A 25,578-nucleotide genomic window follows, 5' to 3' on the forward strand; every position below is an offset into this window, starting at 1 on the left:
TACTTTCCAAACATAATCCTATTAAAACCAGGATTTTTATATGTGCAGAGCATACTAAGATGTGTGATAGGCAGGAAGAATCTGTGCAGGTGTAGGCAATAAATGTATACATTGCCTATAGAGAATTTAAAAATAATAATAAAAACCAACTAAAGACTATCTGCTCTTTATTACTACTATGGACTGGCAATTCTAAACAATGTTCATGATAAAATAATCTCCTTTCAGTAAAAAGCTCCCTCTCTTCCTCTCCTTGATTCATCCTTATAGGTGTGTCTTACCTTTCCTGTCCTATTGCTAATTTTTGGAGGACAATCTCCATATCTTGTTCAATTTTGTAGCCCCTAGAGTAACTGGCATTGACCTTATGCTCATGTGAGGGAAATGGGCCTGGGGCCTTACCATAGTGATTTACTTGGTCCAGGTTACTCTCTTTAATAAAGATTTTTTACTCAATGAAATTAAATCTCAGGTTCCTTGTCTGAAAAATAGGACAATAATGCTCACCTGTGACCCTGAGCACTGTGATGCAGATTAGCAACAAAATGCATAAAATCCCTGGCACAATGGCTACCACTCAGTCTTTCAAAAATGAAGGCTACTTATTGTGATGTCACTGGAATCATTATTAAGTTAGATATATAGTAAAAGTATATCATATGTCAGGCTAAGCTATGGGAAAACAAAAGTTAACAAGACATTTCTCTTGCCCTGGAGCATATCATCAGCAAACATACACTTCAAAGTGGTCTAAAGTCTCTCCAGTCCTATGGAAAGAGCTGGTGAAGAATATAGGGCAAGGCACAAGATCACAACCTTAAATCCTATTGGGAAAGAAGGCATTCAGGAGAGGTTTCTAAGAAAAAGTAACCAATGAAACAGAGTATATGCTACCTGGAGACATCACTTGATGGAAGAAAAAAAAAAAATCAAGTTAATCATTCAGAAGTCAGAAGAAAATATGAGTAGGAAAATGCTTCTCTAAAGATGTTAAGTAAAAAAAATAAGACACAAACTATAAATTTCAATTGGAAAAACACCTAGAATAATTAGTGGAAGAAATCTGTCAAATTGTTAAAACTGGTTGTCTCTGGGTGCTAGGATTATAGGTAGTTTTTATTTTCTTTCCTGTATGTATGCAGTTTTTCATTTCAAAAATCAAAAGGTATAACTGTAAAATTAGAAGGAGAATTATTGTCCCTGGGCTGTTGAAACTAAAGGCTACATTTGTTAGAAATAAAACTTTATTTACTAGGCCCTAGAGCAAATAGCAGCTTCAGCTGATAAACTTAGAAGAATCTTATGAATGAGATGTGACTTGTGTGATTTGCTTTTAGAGAAATGGCCCTGAGGGTTTACCTTGCAGAAGAGAGTGAAGGGAAGCTGTGGAGAGTTGTGGCAAGCTTGCTGGAACTTAAGAATGTGTTTTAAATACTCAATTCTTTCATAAAAAATTTGGGGCCATCAGATAATGAGTCACTGATTTTGAAATAAGCCCTTTCGTACCTCTGATCTTTACCCTGAATACTTTTCTGCTTTTTCTAGTGAGAGCCTATTTACCTCCCAATGTCCTTCCATCTATGAGTAGCTTCAAGAACACTAGGTTGGCTCCCCCAACTCCATTTCCCCCAGCACTGAGTGTGTGTGTGTGTGTGTGTGTGTGTGTGTGTGTGTGTGTGTGCATGCATCTTCAAATCCCTTATCACACGGCCCAGAAATATTCTTTGTATTTATCCCTTAGTGGACTGTGGTTACCATTATTCTGCACTAAATATCCCCACAGAGTGTTTGGGACATGATAGAAGACAAATAAATGGCTTGTCATCACATGTCAAATCCAAGTAACATCTCAGTCTTCATCTTACTTGACCACCAATGCTGACAATTTCTGTCCTCCTCCTCCATCTACTGAGGATTGCTCTCAGTGTTTTTCATTGCTGATATCCTGAGTGCATATGTTTTCTAGAATTCAGTCCATAACCCCCTTCTCTTCTTGTATAGCTACTCTCCCTGAGCAGGCTCATCTCTTTCTCTCAATTTGTCTCCACATATAGGACAATGATGTCCACGTTCCTTTTTGCAGCCAGATCTCACTGCTAACATCCAGATCCACTCCACATGTCCTGGCCATCTTTATCCAGATGCCCTATAGGCACTCATACTCAACATGGCCACTTATGCACTCTGTTGTTTCTGGTAACTGCCTCACCTAGGATCAACCTCTTCTTCTTGAGTTTTGTATCTCAATGAACCTAACTCTTTTTTCACCTTCTTTTCCCTCTTTCTCTATATTATGTTGATGACCAATTTCTTCCTATTTTGTATCTTGTAGCAATCCTTCCATTCCCCTTCTCTATTCTCCCTCTATTCCCCCCTTTTCTTCCTAATTTCACACCCGTATCAATTCTTAATACGGATTATGGCAATAGTCTAATAACTGATCTACTAAATATTATCTCCAAACTATTACTAAAGTGATCTTCCTAAAGCACAGTTGTTATTATGTTACTCTCTTGGTTCATGTCTCTTCATCACCTACAGAAAGACTCCTTAGGTAGTAGGTTCTATTCTCGGTAAAGCAAACTCTGAATGGAGTTAAACATACAGAATCCTTATTAAAAAAGACCTTTGAGGTCAACACCCATTGAAGGGAGGAGAAGAAAGCAGGAAGGGGCAGAGGGAAAGGTCAAACTGTGATATGGGCTCTGTAGCAGCCTCTGCTCATCTGCTTTTCCTAACGCTCTAACCTCCAACCATACTGACCTACTTGCAGTTCCTCAGTAGCTCAGCTCAAGCTTTTCTGTCTTTTCCTTTAGATAATATTGGTCATTTTCTCTTTGATCTCCCACAATACTCAGTACTACTCAGTATTATGCTTTTGATTTTTATGCCTATCTTTAGTAGATACTAAGCTTCTTGAGATCAGGCATTCAACTTACTCGTTGTTTATCCTAGGCATAAAACATATACAACATGTATCTGGCACATAATACCCACTTATAAAAATAGTATGGAAAAGATGGATGGAAGGAAGGATAAAAGCTTTATGGTCATTGTGAGATACTGAATCACTGTTCAATTCTAGTGTAGCACTTCCTGGGAAGATGCCATTCTCTGATTTTCATGGGAGAGGAACAAGAAGGAGCAGAGACAGTGTGACTTAAATAGATGAGACCCAGACAAGTCAGCAAAGCCAAGAATGAGCAAGAAAATTCAATAGGCAAGAGAGTATTCAACCTTCAGGTGGTATAGACAGAAGGGATCAGGAACCTGAGCTGAGGGAGGAAAAAAAAAAAAAGGACTAAGACTACAGAGACATACTACAGAGGCATAGTTTTGTCATAGAATCTCAAAATGCTAGGAAAGATCTTCAAGGTATTCATCAAACCTTCATTTTTCAGAGGAGAAATGTTAGGGTCCTAGGAAATAAGAGATAAGAATTCATCTATCCATCCATGCAATTATCAGTGCATTCAATATTCATTTGCAGTTAATGAGAACCTACCATGTTTAGATACTGTGCTAGTCACTGGGAACACAAATATGAATAGTCATGTCCTTTTCTATAAAGTAGTCCTCAATGTGCTATAAAAGAAAGTGATATAATCAGAAGACTGCAATTCAATGTGATGAGTGCATGAATATAAGATTGTCAATTGGAGATACCAAGAATAAAGTTCTAATCTTTGAGGGCGGGAAATTGTCAAGTGTTATGGTAATTGATAATGAGTATGAGCCCCAAGAATGAAGTCAGATTTGGAGTCAAAAGTTTTGAGAACCAGCATCTCTCTACGTTTTCTCTGGGTTCAGAACAGGTAACAGATACAGGCAGAATCAAGAAGATAGATTTGTTTGAAGTAAAGGAGGAAGAGGAGTTAATTTCCAACATGCCAATATCTGTACTTTCACTTCTGCCTCCTTGTATTCCAGAAGTTACCAAGGGCCATGACAGAAGCAGCACTGCACTCATTCTAGATTTTCTTAGTTGAACTTATTTATCCAGAGTCCATTTGTTTTTCTTTCTCTAAGAGAAAGGAAAGAAGGAAAAAGGGAGGAAGGAAAGAAAGCCTCTAGAAACAAAGACTGAAAACTAGAACCTCCTTTTCTGAGGCTTCATTTTGAACATGGCTTCATGATAGCTTTAGGAGCCCAGCAATTCCACAAGCCCTTCAGGGATCAGGCATGAAGCCATTAACACATGAAATTGCTCCTATGTGTTACTTCAATGAATCAGGTCAGACTGCCACAACATTTCTCAGATTTAACCTTAGGAAATAAATTGAGAAGAGGTGTTTGGTATATATTTAATTAGATGAAAATATGCCTTAGAAAGAATTAATAATGTTCTAAGCAGTGATTCTGATTTGTGACTCTTAAATTTATATCAGCAGCTATTCTAACACTGAAGCGCTCTTGCCAGAAAAAGGAGCAGGGTGTGTAAAGTATTAAAAGAAAAAGCTTAAAAGTTAAAAAATTAGGAAATATAAAATATGCTAAATTGTCTAATCTCTGGTATTCAGATATAAGTTGAGAATTTAATTATCTGTGCCCAAGTTAAGCTCAAACTGTACTCAACCAGTTTCACCATAAATATGTGTACCCTAGAATGCCAGGCAGTTTCCCATATTTCTTTCCTAGCAATTTTTTCTCATTTTGAAACAGAAAAATAAGATAATGAGGAAATTACTGGGAAACAACTACTACTTGTCCTTGGGTTAGTTAGCAGTTAGTTAGCAGTTAGTTAAATCCCATTGCTAGGACCAGATGCTGAAACTTACTGTTACATCACAAATATTGCCTATGCCTTTCCCTATTTCCATACTTTAAACATTAGACCACTCTTCCTTCATTTGAACATTATCTCTTCTTACAACATTTGCACTAAATTGAAAAAAATTATAAATGCTCCTAGGACAAGGTGTGAGTCTTTATAATATCTTTATAATATCTTGCCATGGACTTTACTTATGACCAGCCATTAACATGCCCACTTATGAATCCTTAGTTGACTGGAGTGGAAACAAGGTCAGTGAAAGTATCTTCAATCAACAATTAAGTTTCACTAATATTCACCATCCTTGCTAAGGCAGAGGCAGTAGTCTCAAAGAGACCATTAAAAGATTTTAACAAGGGGGGCGCCTGGGTGGCTCAGTTGGTTCAGCGACTGCCTTCGGCTCAGGTCATGATCCTGGAGTCCCAGGATTGAGTCCCGCATCGGGCTACCTGCTCCGCAGGGAGTCTGCTTCTCCCTCTCCCGCTCCCCCCTCTTGTGCTCTTTCTCTCTCTCACGCTCTCTCTCAAATAAACAAATAAAATCTTAAAAAAAAAAAAGATTTTAACAAGGATAGAAATCACTTTCTAATCCCATGTAAAATCCAAAAATAAATTAACTGGCATCTTCTTTAGTCTTTTAGTTTCGAAAACAAAATTCAAACAGCCTCCAAAGAAAATTCAAGGTAAAAAAAATCATCAGGAGCATAAATGGAAATGATTGGACATTTCACCAAGGATTCCACAACTTCTGAAATTTTCTGGTATCATGTAGTGATTCCAGAAAAGACACATGCTTTCTCAGGTCTAACCTAAACTTCTTTGTGCAGATAAAAATTTAGTCCTTTCTGACCTAATTCCAGATATCCTGGGGAATAACTTTCTCCTCTTCATATGAAATACTCTGTCTTGGTTTGAGATTTAGGGAATTTACTCTCTAGCTTTTCTTTCTACATCAATGGCTCTACTAATGAAAAGAATATGCTCCATGTACACATTATTGTTGGAAATATTTTTGATAGAGACAGAACAGTTAGGCTCCTGTGTAAGTGAAACATTACCTGCCTCTCTCCAGACCCTTTCCACATTCTTAGGATGGCCTTCTAGTCTCTCAGGATGGCTTCCTATGTTGGATCACATATAAGCCCTCTCTGACCACCAAGTACCTGTAACAACTCAAGACATTCTTTCTTCCTGAATCCTAAACTCCTTCCAGTCTTTGCTGATTCTGGCTAAGATTCTAGCTAGAATATTGCAGACACCCCAGGATTCTGGCTCATGGAACCCTGCTGATGCTATGTCTTTCTTCTCACACTTCTGGATGAGGCAATAATAGGGTACAAACCTACTTTCTCCATCACACATACAGACCTCTCCCATGGATTCAACAAGGCCAATTTTCAGCCTCATAAGATCTTAATTCCACAGGGTCCAGGAGATTTATTTATGGGACAGCAAAGCTGGAAACCCATTCTGAATGATAGACAACCTGGGATGAGTTTCTATGGTTGGACAGGGGTCCTGAGAGTTGGAGGAGCCAGGGAAAGAGGAGAGAATAATATACAAATTGGTGTCTTTGTTGAATAAGAAAGCTATGACTTCCAAGATGTTATTCCTGGGTACTTTGATTATACTTGAGATGAGGATCTTAAGCTCCTTGTGACAGATGTGGTGATTATATAACTTTCAAGAGCAAACCCTCAGTCAGCCAGTGCCTAGCCCTGTGCAGCTCCCAGAGGGGTCTCTGTGAGTATACCAATGTTCTCACCCATCACTTGGGGGACCAATGACTGGGAAGATCCAACTACCTTCATCCTTTGTGTTGTCTGGGGTAGCTTTCATAAAGATTCTGTTCTCAGAAGAGCTTCGTGGCAGCATGCTAGGGACCCCATTTCCTTTCATCTTTCTGGAATCACTCAATACTCCATTTTGCTATAATTTTTCAGTGATGATAGTCTAAGCATTTGAAAGCAAGAATAGTTTCTGCTTCTAAGAATGAAACTGGACCATTTCCTTACACCACACACAAAAATAGACTCAAAATGGTTGAAAGACCTAAATGTGAGACAGGATTCCATCAAAATCCTAAAGGAGAACACAGGCAGCAACCTCTTCGACCTCCGCCGCAGCAACTTCTTCCTAGAAACATCGCCAAAGGCAAGGGAAGCAAGGGCAAAAATGAACTATTGGGACTTCAACAAGATAAAAAGCTTTTGCAAAGCAAAGGAAACAGTCAACAAAACCAAAAGACAACCAACAGAATGGGAGGAGATATTTGCAAATGACATATCAGATAAAGGGCTAGTATCCAAAATCTATAAAGCTTACCAAACTCAAGACCCAAAGAACAAAGAATCCAATCAAGAAATGGGCAGAAGACATGAACAGACATTTTTCCAAAGAAGACATCCAAATGGCCAACAGACACATGAAAAAGTGCTCAACATCGCCTGGCATCAGGGAAATCCAAATCAAAACCTCAATGAGATACCACCTCACACCAGTCAGAATGGCTAAAATAGCAAGTCAGGAAATGACAGATGTTGGCGGGGATGTGGAGAAAGGGGAACCCTCCTACACTGTTGGTGGGAATGCAAGCTGGTGCAGCCACTCTGGAAAACAGTATGGAGGTTCCTCAAAAACTTGAAAATAGAGCTGCCCTACGACCAAGCAATTGCACTACTGGGTATTTACCCCAAAGATACAAAAGTAGGGATCCGAAAGGGTACGTGCACCGTGATGTTTATAGCAGCAATGTCCACAATAGCCAAACTATGGAAAGAGCCAAGATGTCCATCGACAGATGAATGGATAAAGAAGATGTGGTATATATATACAATGGAATATTATGCAGCCATCAAAAGGAATGAGATCTTGCCATTTGCAACGACATGGATGGAACTGGAGGGTATTATGCTGAGCAAAATAAGTCAATTAGAGAAAGACATGTATCATATGATCTCACTGATATGAGGAATTCTTAATCTCAGGAAACAAACTGAGGGTTGCTGGAGTGGGGGGTGGGGTGGGAGGGATGGGGTGGCTGGGTGATAGACATTGGGGAGGGTATGTGCTGTGGTGAGCGCTGTGAAGTGTGCAAGACTGTTGAATCAGAGATCTGTACCTCTGAAGCAAATAATACATTATATGTTAAAAAAAAAATAAAGAAGAAGAAGATAACAGGAGGGGAAAAATGAAAGGGGGGAAATCGGAGTGGGAGATGAACCATGAGAGACTACGGACTCTGAGAAACAAACAGGGTTTTAGAGGGGAGGAGGGTGGGTGGATGGGTTCACCAGTGATGGGTATTAAGGAGGCACATATTGAATGGAGCACTGTGTGTTATGCAAACAATGAATCATGGAACACTACATCAAAAACTAGTGATGTAATGTATGGTGACTAACCTAACATAATAAAATTTAAAAAAAAAATTGCAGGTAGAAAAGACCATCAGGGTGAGGGTATGTCCAGTGATGGCTGCAGAGATTGACAAGTAGCTTTAAGTCCAGGGTATTGGCCTGATGAAAGAAGGTCTCTGCTTGTGAGAACATCCTATAGATCAGGGTGAGTTGCTTAGAGACTACGTGGGCTACAATGAGGAACATAAGGCTTGGTAAAAGCTGGGGGAACTTGAGCTCTGGTAGAATGTGGAGCCTCTCATCTTCCCTATCTCCTCATACCCCTTTGGGAAGATCTCCTGTACTGTGCTCAGAAGTACCAAACAGAGATTTTCTGTATCTAGTAAACTGGAATGTCTACCTCCATGAGTTAAAGTTAGAATAAAAACGCCTTGAACCAGGCAAGCTTGATTCAAGGGCAGCATTTCTTTTCTCAGTCCCATATATTGAGGAGGATTCGTAATTACAGTAGATGCTAGAAATAGGAATGCCATTGTGGAACTGCAGAGTGTTTGCACATTCAGTTATTGCCTTTTGCATACTATGCCTAATGAGTCCCAGCAGTTAATAGCTAATATAAGAAGCATAAAGCCATTTGTCTCATTTTAAAAATATTCCATTTCTTCCTGGCTGCTTTTGTGGCTTTCTATTGTGAAAGCCAAGCTTTAACCTCATCATCCTTTAATTCCTTTTTACCTATTCTAAAGAACTGATTTTCTTAGTACCCTGACATCATTTGCACCTTTTTTTTTTTTTTTTTTTTTTTTTTTTTTTGAGGGAGTTTAACAAAGTATTTGTTTCACAGCCTTAAGATTTTGGAAGAGACACTGCAATATGTAGCTTAAAGGCAGGATCCCAAATTAAAGTGTATTTAAAAGAATTATTATTGAGTCCATCTGGCTTCATCTATCAGAAGCAGAAACTATTCTTTTTTTTAATCTCTTTTTTAAAATTTTTTTATTGTTATGTTAATCCCCATACATTACATCATTAGTTTTTGATGTAGTGTTCCATGATTCATTGTTTGTGCATAATACCCAGTGCTCCATGCAGAACGTGCCCTCTTTAATACCCATCACCAGGCTCACCCATCCTCCCACCCCCCTCCCCTCTAGAACCCTCAGTTTGTTTTTCAGAGTCCATCGTCTCTCATGGTTCGTCTACCCCTCCGATATCCCCCCCTTCATTCTTCCCCTCCTGCTATCTTCTTTTTTTTTTTCTTAACATATATTGCATTATTTGTTTCAGAGGTACAGATCTGAGATTCAACAGTCTTGCACAATTCACAGCACTTAGCAGAGCACATACCCTCCCCAGTGTCTATCACCCAGTCACCCCATCCCTCCCACCCCACCCCCCACTCCAGCAACCCTCAGTTTGTTTCCTGAGATTAAGAATTCCTCATATCAGTGAGGTCATATGATACATGTCTTTCTCTGTTTGACTTATTTCGCTCAGCATAATAACCTCCAGTTCCATCCATGTCGTTGCAAATGGCAAGATCTCATTCCTTTTGATGGCTGCATAATATTCCATTGTATATATATACCACTTCTTCTTTATCCATTCATCTGTTGATGGACATCTTGGCTCTTTCCACAGTTTGGCTATTGTGGACATTGCTGCTATAAACATCAGGGTGCACGTACCCTTTCGGATCCCTACTTTTGTATCTTTGGGGTAAATACCCAGTAGTGCAATTGCTTGGTCGTAGGGCAGCTCTATTTTCAAGTTTTTGAGGAACCTCCATACTGTTTTCCAGAGTGGCTGCACCAGCTTGCATTCCCACCAACAGTGTAGGAAGGTTCCTCTTTCTCCGCATCCTGGTCTTTTCTGGTTCCATACAAATTTTAGGATTATTTGTTCCATTGCTTTGAAAAAAGTGGTGGTATTTTGATGGGGATTGCATTGAATGTGTAGATTTCCCTAGGTAGCATTGACATCTTCACAATATTTGTTCTTCCAATCCATGAGTATGGAATATTTTTCCATTTCTTTGTGTCTTCCTCAATTTCTTTCATGAGTATTTTATAGTTTTCTGAGTACAGATCCTTTGCCTCTTTGGTTAGATTTATTCCCAGGTATCGTATGGTTTTGGGTGCAATTGTAAATGGGATTGACTCCTCAATTTCTCTTTCTTCTGTCTTGTTGTTGGTGTATAGGAATGTCACTGATTTCTGTGCACTGATTTTATATCCTGCAACTTTACTGAATCAGGTATGAGTTCTAGCAGTTTTGGGGTGGAGTCTTTTGGGTTTTGCACATAAAGTATCATATCATCTGCAAAGAGTGAGAGTTTGACTTCTTTGCCGATCTGGCTACCTTTGATTTCTTTTTGTTGTCTGACTGCTGTGGATAGGACTTCTAATATTATGTTGAATAGCAGTGGTGATAGTGGACATCCCTGCCATGTTCCTGACCTTAGGGGGAAAGCTCTCTGTTTTTCCCCATTGAGAATGATATTCGCTGTGGGTTTTTCATAGATGGCTTTTATGATATTGGGGTATGTACCCTCTATGCCTACACTCTGAAGAGTTTTGATCAAGAAAGGATGCTGTACTTTGTCAAATGCTTTTTCTGCATCTATTGAGAGGATCATATGGCTCTTGTTCTTTCTTTTATTAATGTATTGTATCACATTGATTGATTTGCAGATGTTGAACCAACCTTGCAGCCCAGGGATAAATCCCACTTGGTCGTGGTGAATAATCCTTTTGATGTACTGTTGGATCCTATTGGCTAGTATTTTGGTGAGAATTTTTGCATCCATGTTCATCAAGGATATTGGTCCATAATTCTCCTTTTTGATGGGGTCTATGTCTGGTTTGGGGTTCAAGGTAATGGTGGCCTCATAAAATGAGTTTGGAAGTTTTCCTTCCATTTCTATTGTTTGGAACAGTTTCAGAAGAATAGGTTTCAGAAGAATTCTTCTTTAAATGTTTGGTAGAATTCCCCTGGGAAGCCATCTGGCCCTTGGCTCTTGTTTGTTGGGAGATTTTTGATTACTGCTTCAATTTCCTTAGTGGTTATAGGTCTGTTCAGGTTTTCTATTTCTTCCTAATTCAGTTTTGATAGTTGATACATCTCTAGAAATGCATCCCTTTCTTCCAGGTTATCTAATTTGCTGGCATAGAGTTGCTCATAATATGTTCTTATAATTGTTTGTATTTCTTTGGTGTTGGTTGTGATCTCTCCTCTTTCATTCATGATTTTGTTGATTTGGGTCCTTTCTCTTTTCTTTTTGATAAGTCTGGCCAGGGGTTTACCAATCTTGTTAATTCTTTCAAAGAACCAGCTCCTAGTTTCGTTGATCTGTTCTACTCTTCTTTTGGTTTCTATTTCATTGATTTCCGCTCTGATCTTTATTATTTCTCTTCTCCTGCTGGGTTTAGGCTTTATTTGCTGTTTTTTCTCTAGCTCCTTTAAGTGTAGGGTTAAATTGTGTATTTGAGACCTTTCTTGTTTCTTGAGAAACGCTTGTATTGCTATATACTTTCCTCTTAGGACTGCCTTTGCTGTATCCCAAAGATTCTGAACAGTTGTGTTTTCATTTTCATTTGTTTCCATGAATTTTTTTAATTCTTCTTTAATTTCTGGTTGACCCATTCATTCTTTAGTAGGATGCTCTTTAGCCTCCATGTATTTGAGTTCTTTCCAACTTTCCTCTTGTGATTGAGTTCTAGTTTCAAAGCACTGTGGTCTGAACATATGCAGGGAATGATCCCAATCTTTTGGTACTGGTTGAGACCTGATTTGTGACCTAGGGTGTGATCTATTCTGGAGAATGTTCCATGGGCACTAGAGAAGAATGTGTATTCTGTTGCTTTGGGATGGAATGTTCTGAATATATCTGTGAACGCCATTTGGTCCTGTGTGTCCTTTAAAGTCTTTATTTCCTTGTTGATCTTTTGCTTAGATGATCTGTCCATTTCAGTGAGGGGTGTAAAAGTCCTCCACTCTTATTGTATTGTTGTAGATGTGTTTCTTTGCTTTTGTTATTAATTGCCTCATATAATTGTCTGCTCCCATGTTAGGGGCATAGATATTTACAATTGTTAGATCTTTCTCTTGGATACACCCTTTAAGTAGGTTATAGTGTCCTTCTTCATCTCTTATTACAGTCTTTGGTTTAAAATCTAATTTGTCTGATATAAGGATTGCCACCCCAGCTTTCTTTTGGTGTCCATTAGCATAGTAAATGGTTTTCCACCCCCTCACTTTCAATCTGGGGGTGTCTTTGGGTCTAAAATGAGTCTCTTGCAGACAGCATATCGATGGGTCTTGTTTTTTTATCCAATCTGATAGCCTCTGTCTTTTGATTAGGGCATTTAGCCCATTTACATTCAGGGTAACTATTGAAAGATAGGAATTTAGTGCCATTGTATTGCCTGTAAGGTGACTGTTACTGTATATTGTCTGTGTTCCTTTCTGGTCTATGTTGCTTTTAGGCTCTCTCTTTGCTTAGAGGACCCCTTTCAAGATTTCTTGTAGGGCTCGTTTTGTATATGCAAATTCCTTTAGTTTTTGTTTTTCCTGGAAGCTTTTTATCTCTCCTTCTCTTTTCAATGACAGCCTAGCTGGATATAGTATTCTTGGCTGCATATTTTTCTCATTTAGTGCTCTGAATCTATCATGCCAGTCCTTTCTGGCCTGCCAGGTCCCTGTGGATAGGTCTGTTGCCAATCTAATGTTTCTACCATTGTAGGTTATAGATCTCCTCTCCTGAGCTGCTTTCAGTATTTTCTCTTTGTCTCTGAGACTCATAGTTTTACTATTAGATGTTGGGGTGTTAATCTATTTTTATTGATTTTGATGGGGGTTCTCTGTGCCTCCTGGATTTTGATACCTGTTTCCTTCCCCAAATTCGGGAAGTTCTCTGCTATAATTTGCTCCAATATGCCTTCTGCCCCTCTCTCTCTTTCTTCTTCCTCTGGGATCCCAATTATTCTAATATTGTTTTGTCTTATGGTATCACTTATCTCTCGAATTCTGCCCTGGTGATCCAGAGTTGTTTATATCTCTTTCTCAGCTTCTTTATTCTCCATCATTTGGTCTCCTATATCACTAATTCTCTCTTCTGCCTCATTTATCCTAACTGTTAGAGCCTCCATTTTTTATTGCACCTCATTAATAGCCTTTTTGATTTCGACTTGGTTAGGTTTTAGTTCTTTTTTTTCTCTAGAAAGGGTTTCTCTAGTATCTTCCATGCTTTTTTCAAGCCCAGATAGTATCTTTATAATTTTCATTCTGAACTCATCTTACTAATGTCTGTATTGATTGGGTCTCTGGCAGTCAATACTGCCTCTTGTTCTTTTTTCTTTTTTTTTTTTTTTTTTGAGGTGAGTTTTTCCATCTTATCATTTTGTCCAGAGGAGAATAGATGAAAAGGAGAACAAAATGCTAACAGGGTAACAACTACTGCAGAAAAATATACAGTAAACAAATCAGAAGGGACCCAAACCGGGGGCAAAAAAAGGGAAAGAAAGAAAAAAAGAAAAGAAAAAGAATATGTTAAAATATGATCAGGCTGGTGAATAGATCAGTGCCACCACTAGATTTTGGGTGTATTTTGGTCTGTTAGGAGAAACTGCCTCCCAAAATTTTAAAGAAAGAAAAACTTGTATATATACAAAAATAATGGTAAATATGATGAAGGGGTGGACTATGACTGCAAGGATGAAAATTATAAAAGATTTTATAAAAGGAATTGATAAGAAGTTGGTTGAAAAAAGATAGAAGAGAAATTTTTAAAAAATGGGAGAGAATGTGATCAGGCAGGAGACTAGGACAAAGCCATACACTAGAGATTTATGGTATATTTTGGTCTGGTAGAAGAAACTGTATCCCAAAATTTTAAAGAGAGAACAACTTATATACAAAAAATAAGGTTTACTACAATGAAGGGATAGAATATGACTATAAAAATGAAAAATACAAAAGATTTAAAAGGGATTGATAAGATGTTGGTTGAAAAAGGGAAAAAGAAAAAGAAAAAAAAAGAGTATTTAAAAAATTAACTTTGAAAGACAAAAGAATCATGGGGGGAAAAGCCATGAATTCTATGTGTAGTATTCCCCTAGTGCTGGAGTTCTGCCATTCTCATTGATGGGTAAACTTGGTCTTGGCTGGCTGTTCTTGCTGATCTTCTGGGGGAGGGGCTTATTGCAGTGGTTCTCAAATGTCTTTGCCAGAGGCGGAATTGCACTGCCCTTGCCGGGGGCGGGCTAAGTAATCTGCTCGGGTTTGCTCTCGGTAGCTTTTGTTCCCCGAAACCTTTCCATACAGCTTTGGAGGATGAGAAAGAAAATGGCGGTCTCCCAATCTCCACCCTGGAGGAGTCAAGAACTCGGGGCCGCACTCCTCAGTGAGCCCCCAGAGAAAAGCAGTCCATCTATCCTGTCTCCCTGGTCTCTGGCCGCACTCTGTGCTCACCCGCCCTGTGACCGAGTGTTTCTGTCTCTGGCACATGACCCCATTTGGAGTCTCCAAACCCAGCAGATTCCTGTGGTCTGCTCCTGCACCACTCCTCCCAGGGGGAAAAAGGGGGGTCTCCCTGGATCTGCCAGTTATTGGGTCCCTACTGGAGGAGTAGTGGCCCAACTATGCCATGGATCACGGTTTATGGCAACCCCGAGCTGAGAGCCCACTCCTTGGCTCCGTCTTTGCAACTGGCTTCCCCACTCCAATACCTGGGAGCTCTGCCACACTCTGGCACCCCCGGCGTTTCTGTGACCCCAAGGGTCCTGAGACCACACTGTCCCAGTGAGGGTTCCACCCCCTGCTTAGCCACTGGAGCAACGTCCCTCAGTGGAGCAGACTTCTAAAAGTTCTGATTTTGTGCTCCACTGCTCTATCACTTGCCGGTAGCGGCTGACAGAGGCTCCCCTCCCCCGACATCTATCTTCCCAAATATCGCCTTGGAGTCACTTCTCCTCACATCCTACCTTCCAGAAAGTGGTCACTTTTCTGTTCAGAGAGTTGCTGCTATTCTTTTCTTTGATCTCTTATTGAGTTTGTAGTTGTTCAGAATGGTTTGATACCTATCTAGCTATATTCCTGGGACCAGATGAAATTTAGGTCTCCTACTCCTCCACCATCTTCCTCCTCCTCCTTCTACCTGCATTTAAATTTAACCTACCAAATTCCATCACCTAAACCATTCCTAAAACTTTCCCTCTTTCCACAAAAAAAAAAAAAAAAAAAAAAAGCTCTCCATGAATAGCACAACAGAACTAACTGTCCAGAGGAGAGTAACTGTCAAGTCCTGAGTCTCTATTCAAAACAATCCTATGTGTGCAGGATGTTGGGGTTTCAGTTAAAAAGTTATCAGATTTCAGTTAATAATAAGCTTGGAATAAACCTGGGTAAATGGGTGGAAACTGCTAAACACCTCTCTTAGTCTTAAATTGTGCTGAGAAAAGTATAATGGCATAACAGAAACAACAATCCTTGTATATGTGGCATCAATCATGGATTAGTCAGCATATAACACTGGAAAGTGTGTTCACATCTGGAATATTGACAAAACCGAGTGTATGCAGAGAGAGACAAGCAAAATACTTAGTGACTTGGAAAATATGTCCAAAGAACAATAGAAACATCTAGGGATATAGAAGACCAATGGGTCATTTTCCCATCCAGATTGTTCTCCTTCCTGACTTCTTATTTTCTCTTCTGTCCCCATCTTACACCATGCCCTGTCATAGGCACTAGGAAACCCAGGTGATTGATTAGGTTCATCTCTGATCCCAGTCCCTGAGCCACTCATCCTCAGAATCCAAACACTGGATGCAACAGCGCAACTCTGTCACAAACACCTCATGCTAGCTTACTTGTGATGGGGGCACTTAAGCACACTTGAGTTAATACTATTAGTTGAATAGATATTATTGCATAGTGGAAAGAACATGGGCTTTCCAGTCAGATAAAATTGGGTTAAAATTCCATTCTGACCAATACTATCTGTGAAACTTATATTTGCAGAGGGTTTGGATTACATGGTGATGATAATGACTCAAATAACACTGGTGAATGCACTCAGGAAAAGGTCAGGAGCATTGTAGTTACTCAGAGATGTTAGTTTCTAAATCTCTCTATTTTTACTAGTCTGAAAGCTCCTTTGAACTTTTTGAATTTTTCTTGACCTATTAATCCAGGGCCTAATGCACCTGGCAAACATTTGTTAAGTTACATGTTTTACTAGTTGAGTTATAGTTCTTTGTCTTAGAGGATTGTTAGAAAGATTAACTAAATTAAGGAATAGGCTTACTTTTTAAAAACTATAAAGCATCATGCCTATATGTGACAGGGATGATGATCATGACCACAATATAAAGGGCACCATATACAATTGTCAAACCCAGTGTCACAGACAGGAAGTCTAACTGTTAATAATAATGGTGGTAGCTCACCACATTAAACTTAACAACTGGTTTAATTCTCACAGCAACTCTTTGAGAGAAGTACTATTATTTCTCCCATTAAAACAAAGAAATTGTGGTACCAAGGGATTAAAGAATCTTCTTAAGAGAACACATCTAATAAGTCATGAAACTGTGATTCATGGTCTCACTTCAGAATCTAGGCTAAGTATAAAAAGCCCCCTTGTCAGATCAAAACCAGGGTGGTGCCACAGCTTTGGTCAATGGTCTCTGCATGCTTAATTCATATACATCAAAACAAGCTGCATTATTTTTCAGAAATCCTGAGATGTTTCCATCTCATTCTGTACATCATTTGCCATGCAAAAATAGGTCTCTTTGCACCCTGAGAATAATGGACTGAACTTGGCAGAGACTATCATGATGAAAGCTATTCTGCCTGACTGTTGTTCTATTCAGATACTTTCATTTCTTCTGTCAAACCCACTTGTTCTGTGCACTTGAAAATGGTTGTGCTTTTTCCCCAGGCAACTCCTCAAGCAAACACTGTTGCTCTTTCCTGTCACCAGGCTTCATGGATAATTGGAAGGTGTCCATGAGTGTTGGCATTTCCACAGCAGCTGTTGACTCACTCTCACACACAACAGGGGAAAATGCCTTAATTTCTAAAGAAACAAATCTTCACTACAGTCCAATCAAATGGATATGGATTGTGACAGTCCGCCATGAAATGATAAACACACTTATGAAATCTTCTTTCAGCTGTATGGATCCAAATGATTCTGAAAACAGAGCCAGGTTCCAGACATGCAGGCTTAATGTACCTAAAATGATTGCAATATAGCATGACAGAATCAAGATAAAATAGAATTTCCAAGAGTTTTCATAAAAATTGTATTGAACTATTGGAGAAACTGTAATAGCTACTGTTTGTGGGCTTGTTCTGTGCCAGGAATTGAGCTAGGCACTTACCTCATTTGTTCTCCCATCCATTGATTCATTCTTTTGAGAAAATGATAACCACCTACAGTGTGCCAGGTGCTATGGTAGGGGCTTGGAATAAAATAATAATATACATGGGGTCCCTAACATCATAGAGCTCATAATCTAGTGGAGGAAACAAATGTTAGACACATTGTTGAAAAGTAATTTTTTTCTAAATTGAAACATAATTAACATATATTAGTTTAAGGTGTATAACATAGTGATTCAACAGTTCTATACGTTATTCAATGCTGACCACAGTAAGTGTAGTCACCATCTGTCCCCATATAACATTATTGAAATATTATTGACCATATTCCCTATGCTGTACTTTTCATCTGGGACTTATTTTATAACTGCAAGTTTGTACCTTTTAATTCCTTTTATCTATTTTTCCCACCTCTCCTTAACTCCCCTCTGGGAAAATGTCTGTTCTCTGTATTTATGAGTCTGTTGTTGTTTTTATATTTCTTTGTTGGACTGTTTTGTTTTTTAGATTCCACATATAAGTGAAATCATATTTGTCGTTCTCTAACTTATTACATTTGACATAATACCCTCTAGATCCATCTGTGTTATCACAAATAGCAATACCTCATCCTTTTTAATGGCTAATACTACATTGCAGATATATACCACTTCTTTATTCATCTGTAGATGGACACTTGGGTTGTTTCCATATCTTGGCTATTGTAAATCTTGCTGCAATAAACATAAGGGTGCTTATATCTTTTCTAATTCGTGTTTTCATTTTCTTTGGGTAAATACCCAGTAGTGGAATTACTAGACCATAGGGTGTTTCTATTTTTATTTTTTAAGGATAAAAGTAATTATTTAAATTAAAATTATAAGGTCTAAAAAAAAGGAGAATTATTTGGACCTCTATATAATTCCCACTGGAGGAGATAGTTGAATTAAGATGTGAAGTATAAGTGGAGGTCAGGAGGAAAAGCAAGAAGGAGAGGAACAGAAGAAATTGCATGGGAGAAGTCATTTAAACAACTTTGAAAGGCAAGTGTTGTTCTTTCCTTGTAGAGCTAAGGACAATGAGGTGCAGAGTGAATTAGTAACTTGCTTAAGATCACACACTAGTAAATACTAAATCTCCAGATTTGAACCCAAGTAAACATTTTTCCCTAATAATTTATTTTCCATGGAAATTGTAGAACAGAATATCTTTCTATCCATCATTAATATTTTACCTTTAAAGAGATATTTTTTCTGTTGCCGGGGATTTTTTTCTCCATATCCATGGATGATAATAGATTAATGTAACTTTTAACTTTAAAAGTGACACCTGTATTGCTCAAGATACATAACTGAAAGGAACTAGTAATACTTGGTTTCTTTTCTATCACTAGGAAAAGGAAAAGTACTCTTCTGTCTTTTTCAGAATTCTCTCACCAATAAGGATTTAACTCTGATATATTAAAAGTAAAATAAAAAAAAACCCAGATATCATAGTTGATAGTTGTGTGAGGTCCTGATATCACAAAGATGGAGATACCAGTGGTTAGAGTTGTGAGCACCTAAACATATCAAGGAAGTAATTTGCCTTCCATGTTTTAAGGCATCTTATTCCTGGAACTCTTCTCTGTGCCAAAATATTTTGGCTTACAAAGAGACAATAATAGTAATAACACCAATCCCAACGGTAGTTATCATTCAGGGGGAGCCTATGTAACAGGCACTTAGCATTTTGTTGATGTTTAAGACACACATTTTTTGGTCTTTATAATCAATGACAACTTAAAATTAATTAGCAATTTTCTTAGTTGTAAATGAAATAATGCATGCTTCTTATAATCAATGAATTCTTCAAATCAACAACATATGACAACGTATTTATTTTTAATCCTCACACCAACCTATGAGGGAGTCCCAATATATTTCTTTTACAAATAAAGAAACTGAGTCTTAAAAAGGCAGGTAACATGTCTCAGATTGCACAGCCAGTAAATAGGCAGACTGATTCTGACCCAGATCTGTTTGACTAAAGTTTGTGTTTTCTTTAGTCTTTGAAACACAATTATGTCCTAGAGGTTTGCTTTAAAGTGACCTAGTTACCCAAATGGTCATTATTGGATCAATGTTGTTTTCTGTGGTCATGTCACTGCATGTGCAAATTTATTACATGTGCTTGATTTCAGATTTGGCCTCCTCAGGCACATAACATGAGAACATTTTGGATTGTATACTAAAAAGAAACCTAAAGTTCCAGTTGGATTTAAAAACAAATGAATAAATCTCCAATTAAGCAGTCTGTATCTCATAGCAATTTGGAATAAAGGATTTTTTTTTTTCACACAGTTTGGGTTTGAATTTTGTTTCTTCAACTTTGCAAGCTTGAGCAAATAATGTACCTTTTTTGAGTCCAGTCTCATAGTCTATTGTATGGTGCACTCGGTGTTTATACAAACCCTCACCATGTCACCTGGTACAGACTGGACCTGGAGTCAGAAAAACGAGCAGATAGACAAGCCCCCAGTTCCCTTAGAACATTACAAAGAGCATGCTTGGGATGACCCACAGCTGAACACACCATGGAGCTATGGTCCAGGAAAGGATCCTTTCTCCACAAAGTGATAAGTAAGTGGAGTATCTGTGCCACTGCTGACACTTCTGCCATGAGTTCTAATCTGCATTAAGTGATTTGTGTTTGAACAGCAGCTGGTATAATGATATCTCCTCTATCAAACCAAGGGCACAGAGCCAGAAGCATTACTTAGTACATGCTGGAAAACCAGGATAAAAGGCTCAGCAGTTGCATGACAAATTAAAATATCAATACTGAAGTTCAGGATTATTTTGAGAATTAGAATATACAAGGCTTAGCAGCACTTAGGATATGGTAAGTTTTCAGTTAATGATGATATCAATGATGGTGATAATGATGATCGTGAGTATTTGAATAAGACCACTTCATCTTAGATTCTATTAAAACATACCAATCCTTTGCTCTGTATTAGGCACTATGCTAATGCTAGGAAAATTATCTTATTTAGACATCATAAAAACCTTAAAGCCTATTTCTATCTCCATTTTGTAGATGAAAAAATGAGAGCTCAGAGAGAAGACCGAGGTTTTCTGACTCTAAGCATGGCATGACACTATAAAGTCTTATTAAAAAGAGTCCTCTCTATAAAAATATCTGTCATAGGATCACTTTTCTATATATGATTTTGTGTATTTCAAAGTATTTTATGCACATTTCTTTGGTATTTATTTGCCACCCTATGGAAAGGAGTTGTTGAAAATATAATATGTGGATCAGAAACCAGATCTTATTTTTCCCCTTTCAAAACCCAACAGGCCCATTAAAAGACCATCTATTGAAAATTCTTCCAATGGCTTATATTGTTGAAGATTTAGAGCAACTGGTACTCTTATAAATTGCTGGTTGGAAAGCTAGCAATTTCTTATGAATATAACATACATCAACCCTGGGACCCATTAATTCCACTCCTAGGTATCTATCCAAGAGAAATGAAATGTCCAGAAAATATTTATACATGAATATTCATAGTCACTTTATTCATAGCTGTCCAAATTTGTAAATGGCCCAAATGTTCATCAATTGCAGAATGGGCAAACGAAATGTGGTAAACTCATATAATGGAATACTACTCACAACAACACAAATGACTCTTAAAACACATTTTTTCCAATGAAACATTTCTACGATGATGGTATTCAGAACAGTGGCTGCCGGGGTGTGTGGGGCATTGACTTAGAAGGGGAATAAAGAAATGTTCTTGAGTGATGGAAATGTTCACTATCTTAATAGAGTGTGGGTTAGGTCAGTATAGAAATTTAACACTCATTGAACTGCAACAGTTAAGATCTGTACCTTGGACTATATATAAATTATATGCCATAATAAAAAGAAAACACAGCAGATACCATAATTAGATTTTCATCAAACTAGTATTTTACTTCGGGCACCTGGGTGGCTTGGTCGGTTAAGCATCTGCCTTCGGCTCAGGTCATGATCCCAGGGTCCTGAGATCGAGTCCCGCATGGGGCTCCGTGCTCCACGGGGAGCCTGCTTCTCCCTCTCCCTTTGCCTCTCCCCCTGCATGTGTTCTCTCTCGCTCTCTCTGTCACTATCTGTCTCTATCAAATAAATAAATAAAATCTTAAAAAAAATTTTTTTTTAAATAAATAAAATAAATAAAAAAATAAAAAAAACTAGTATTTTACTTCATCTCTTCCAATTGAAAATTGTTTTTAAGGATATCCATAAGGACAAATTCTGAGACAATTTTTATTAAGTTCCAAGCCCAAGTGCTTTTACCACTATAGCAGAGATTGGTAATTACTCCCCAGTATCCAATCACCCCTTCCGCTTGTGTAATTCCCAAGTTTAGGTAGGCACATGGATCACCAGCTAAAGACCACACTCCTCAGCCTTTCTCGAAGGTAGGTGTGGACATGGGATTAGGATCTGCCTAACTGAACATAATGTGTGTAACTTCTACATTATGACCTTAAAAGGGAGAGAACATACTTTCTCCTCCCCTTCACACTTTTCTGCTGTGCAAAATGTACTCCCAGCAGATGGATGTTGAACAAACCTCAAACATGTGGATAAGACAAGGATGGAGCCTTGATATAAGAAGAACTTGGATTCTCTCTCACAGCCCTGGAATGCCTACTGAGACTTCTAAAGCAGAAAGAAACTTCTCTCTTGTTTAAAATACTGTATTTGAGAAGACTTTGTTATAGCCACCTAATCCGTACCCCAATTACTATAACCATCCTATGTTTAGGCAACCTCCTTAGGACCCTGTTTCAAGGATCCACTAACATCTGCTTGAGGAGAGGACTGCAGAAAGGTCTGGTGGGTCTGCAGGATCACTGTTTCTTACACTGGATCCTTGGCCCTCACAAATGAATCTCCAGCCCCAAATGAAGCAGCATCTCTGAGAGAGATACAGGCTACCCCTGTATCTCCAGCTACTCCATGGCTTGCAAGCCACTTCATAAACATTCTATCCCAGGTGCAGAGTACTGACACAGCCAGCAGATGGACCTTCATAGTGAACCTCTCAGGCTGCATTTCTCCAGAGGAAAGACTATGGAGGAAATACAGAATCCTTCCTCAAAGTTTTTTCCTCTGGCTCCCTGAAGATTATTTCCTATCAGTCAGACCTGGCTTTTAAGGTTTCATTCCATTTAACCAGTTTAGAGTCTGCTTACTTTAGCTTCATTTGCTCCCAGTTTTGGCACAACAAACTTGTTCTATCTCACTGCTTTTTAATCTGCCTACATGATAACCTCTGGATCAATGCTTACTTTCCTGAGGTGAATGAGCCCAAGAGACTTAATTAACCTCTTAGATATTTCCTTTCACTTGGCAATTCCAAAGTAAATTCATTTTTTTCAGCATGTTTTAACTTCAAACAAGCCTTGAGTTAGGCAGAAAGTTATACCCTTTCCATTTGACAGATGAGATACTTGAGGCACAGTAAAGAAAATAAATATGTCCAAGATTACATAAAGAGTTGTTATGAAACTGGATGTCCTGGTTACAAGTCTAATACTCTATGAAACTATGATCTCTCTCCTTGGTACCTCATTTGAAAAGCAGGATTGTAGTTATAAGTAGAGTACCAACTCTCTAGGTGAGGGCTTGATGAGTAAGGACAAAAAGAAGAGTTTTAAATTCCAATAATTTAATCCTCTTTCCCTGTTTTGGTAAATGGCACCACCATGAATCCAGTGGTCTGAGACAGAAAAAAAATAGACTTTATCCAAACATTTCCCTTTTAAGCATTTCCCACAACAATCATCTGCCAAGTTTTATTATTGTGACCTTTTTACTATTTGAAAAGATATGTCCAACTTTTTTATCCTGACCATTACTGAATAAGGCCTTTATGATTTTCAGCCTGGTTTAATCAATAACATTAGAACTTTTATCCTCGTCTCTATTTTTTTTATCTCCTCCAGTCCATCCTGCATGCTGCTGCCTCATGATCTTTCTATAATCTGACCTTGACACTTCCTGCTTGAGCTACTTTAATTGTTTCCTTGAATTTTCTGGATGAAATTCAGATTCTTTCTCCTTGCATACAGGACTCTTCCTATTCAGATACCCATGCAATAATGCAGATTCCTTTCTTTCCCTTTGCTGCATTCACCCTTTGTTCTGCCTATGCCAAGCTACTTGAGGCTTCTCTAATGTATCGTTCTATTTGCTATCTCTCTACTGACATCTGAAAACTCAATATATTTGGAGACTGAGGGATAACATAAGTGTGTAAAATCGCCTAGGTGTAAGGTGATAGGGAGCAGTAGAAAGTGTGGGACGTGTGCAGAAAAGCATGGAAGGTCAGATTTCAATCCTGTGCTGCGATTACACAGAACTGCTATGAAGCCCTATTCCAACGGCAGGTACGAGACTGTTACCCTTGATGCTTCCGCGCTTGCTGATGCAAGTACTGGCAGTGTCTCTCCCCCGTGACTTTGTCTCATTCAGTCTGATGGAGTCTTACGGACTCAACTCCTCATCCCTTCCTCTGATCCCAGGCCTCTTCATTTGGCATCATTCTTCTCACGTGGGGCCCTTTTGTGTGTCTTTGCCACCTCTATGACAAGCCGAGAGCCTTGATGGTATGAGGCTGCTTTTGTCTCGTTTAACCTCCACTTCCAGTGCTTAGCACACAATTAGTTCTCAATCAACATTTGAGTGGATGACTGTGTGAGTAAATCAGTCTGTCTGAATGGGAGGAATGTCAAGGGATAAATGGCCTGAATATAGGATTCTGGGCTACCTATCTGGAATATCCGTGTTGACAGGGAATAAGTTTTCCTCCGCCATACCCACCCCATTTTCATGGTAGAAGGAATGTTTTCCAGAGCTCTGAGGTGTGCCATTTCTCCTTAAGGTCACCATGTTCCACTTTTCATTTTAAATAGCTAAATGTCAGCAATCTTGGCTTAAACAGAAATACCCTTTTTTCCCCTGAAAATCGCAACTAAGCTTTTGTTCTGTTTTCTTTTGCAGTTAATTGACTGTCACTGAATTGTATATAACAGAGAAATGCCACCTCATCAGAGTTTCACTTCCAAACAAATACCACATTATGAAAAGCAATTAAATATTAAGATCATAATCTCTTGATCTCCAATAATCTATGTATATATAATGTAGCAAGTTAGATAATGGGATCGTAATTGGCTGAGAAAATGAGGTTGGAGGAATTCTGACGTGAGGTGGGCTTCAGGAGGAATGAAGGAGGCAAACATTCAGTGTCTTTGGTGTAAGGAGACAGAAAGTGGCTAGTGGAAAGAATCCTTGTAGAAGGTGGTGTGGTTATTGAGCTTGGTAACAAATTGGGGAGGGGTAATAAGAACAAACTTATCAATTGCCCCTAGAAGATAGGAAAGGACTCACTTTTTCCCTTGAAAATTGGGGTGCTTCATAAATACTGGGTGCCTAATAACTAGAAAATCATAGCTCTCCTAAATAGCAAGAAAGCAGAAATAGGCAAGACATCTAGGATTGAAGTTGAAACAGAGTTCCCAAGGCAGATTTGTGAAGGGAATAGGGGGCATCAAGCTGCTGCCTAGTTAGAATAAGATCATTAAGGGAATGTGATTGTAATCAAGCTACTTCTGTGCATGACACCAGGATCCCACATCTGCCTGAGACTGCAAGCTCTGAAGACATCACTGATTGAAGTTGGAAAAATGGTAATGGGAAATCAGAGCCAGATAAGCTGTTTTTCTCTGAATTAAGTGTTGAAGAATAGAGAAAGGCCTGTCGTAGAGTCAGGAGAGACTGTCAAAAACCTTTTGTTCTATTCCCCTGCCTTCAGGAGTAATGACCTCTAAGCCAACATGGGTAGAAGTGAGGATCTGCTTAACTTGCAGCAAAAGAGCTCCTTCCACTAAGCCCTCTAAGGAAGGAATTATATGAGTCTCTACCTAATTGGAGTATTTTTTTTCCATTTATTGGGGCAAATTCTGAAGACCAGAGAAGTAGCAAATGTGTCGATTCTCTGTTTCCTATCATTTTCTGGGACAGTACACAG

The sequence above is a fragment of the Phoca vitulina genome, unplaced genomic scaffold (genome assembly GCF_004348235.1).
Source record: "Phoca vitulina isolate PV1807 unplaced genomic scaffold, GSC_HSeal_1.0 scaffold101, whole genome shotgun sequence".
NCBI lineage: Eukaryota > Metazoa > Chordata > Mammalia > Carnivora > Phocidae > Phoca > Phoca vitulina.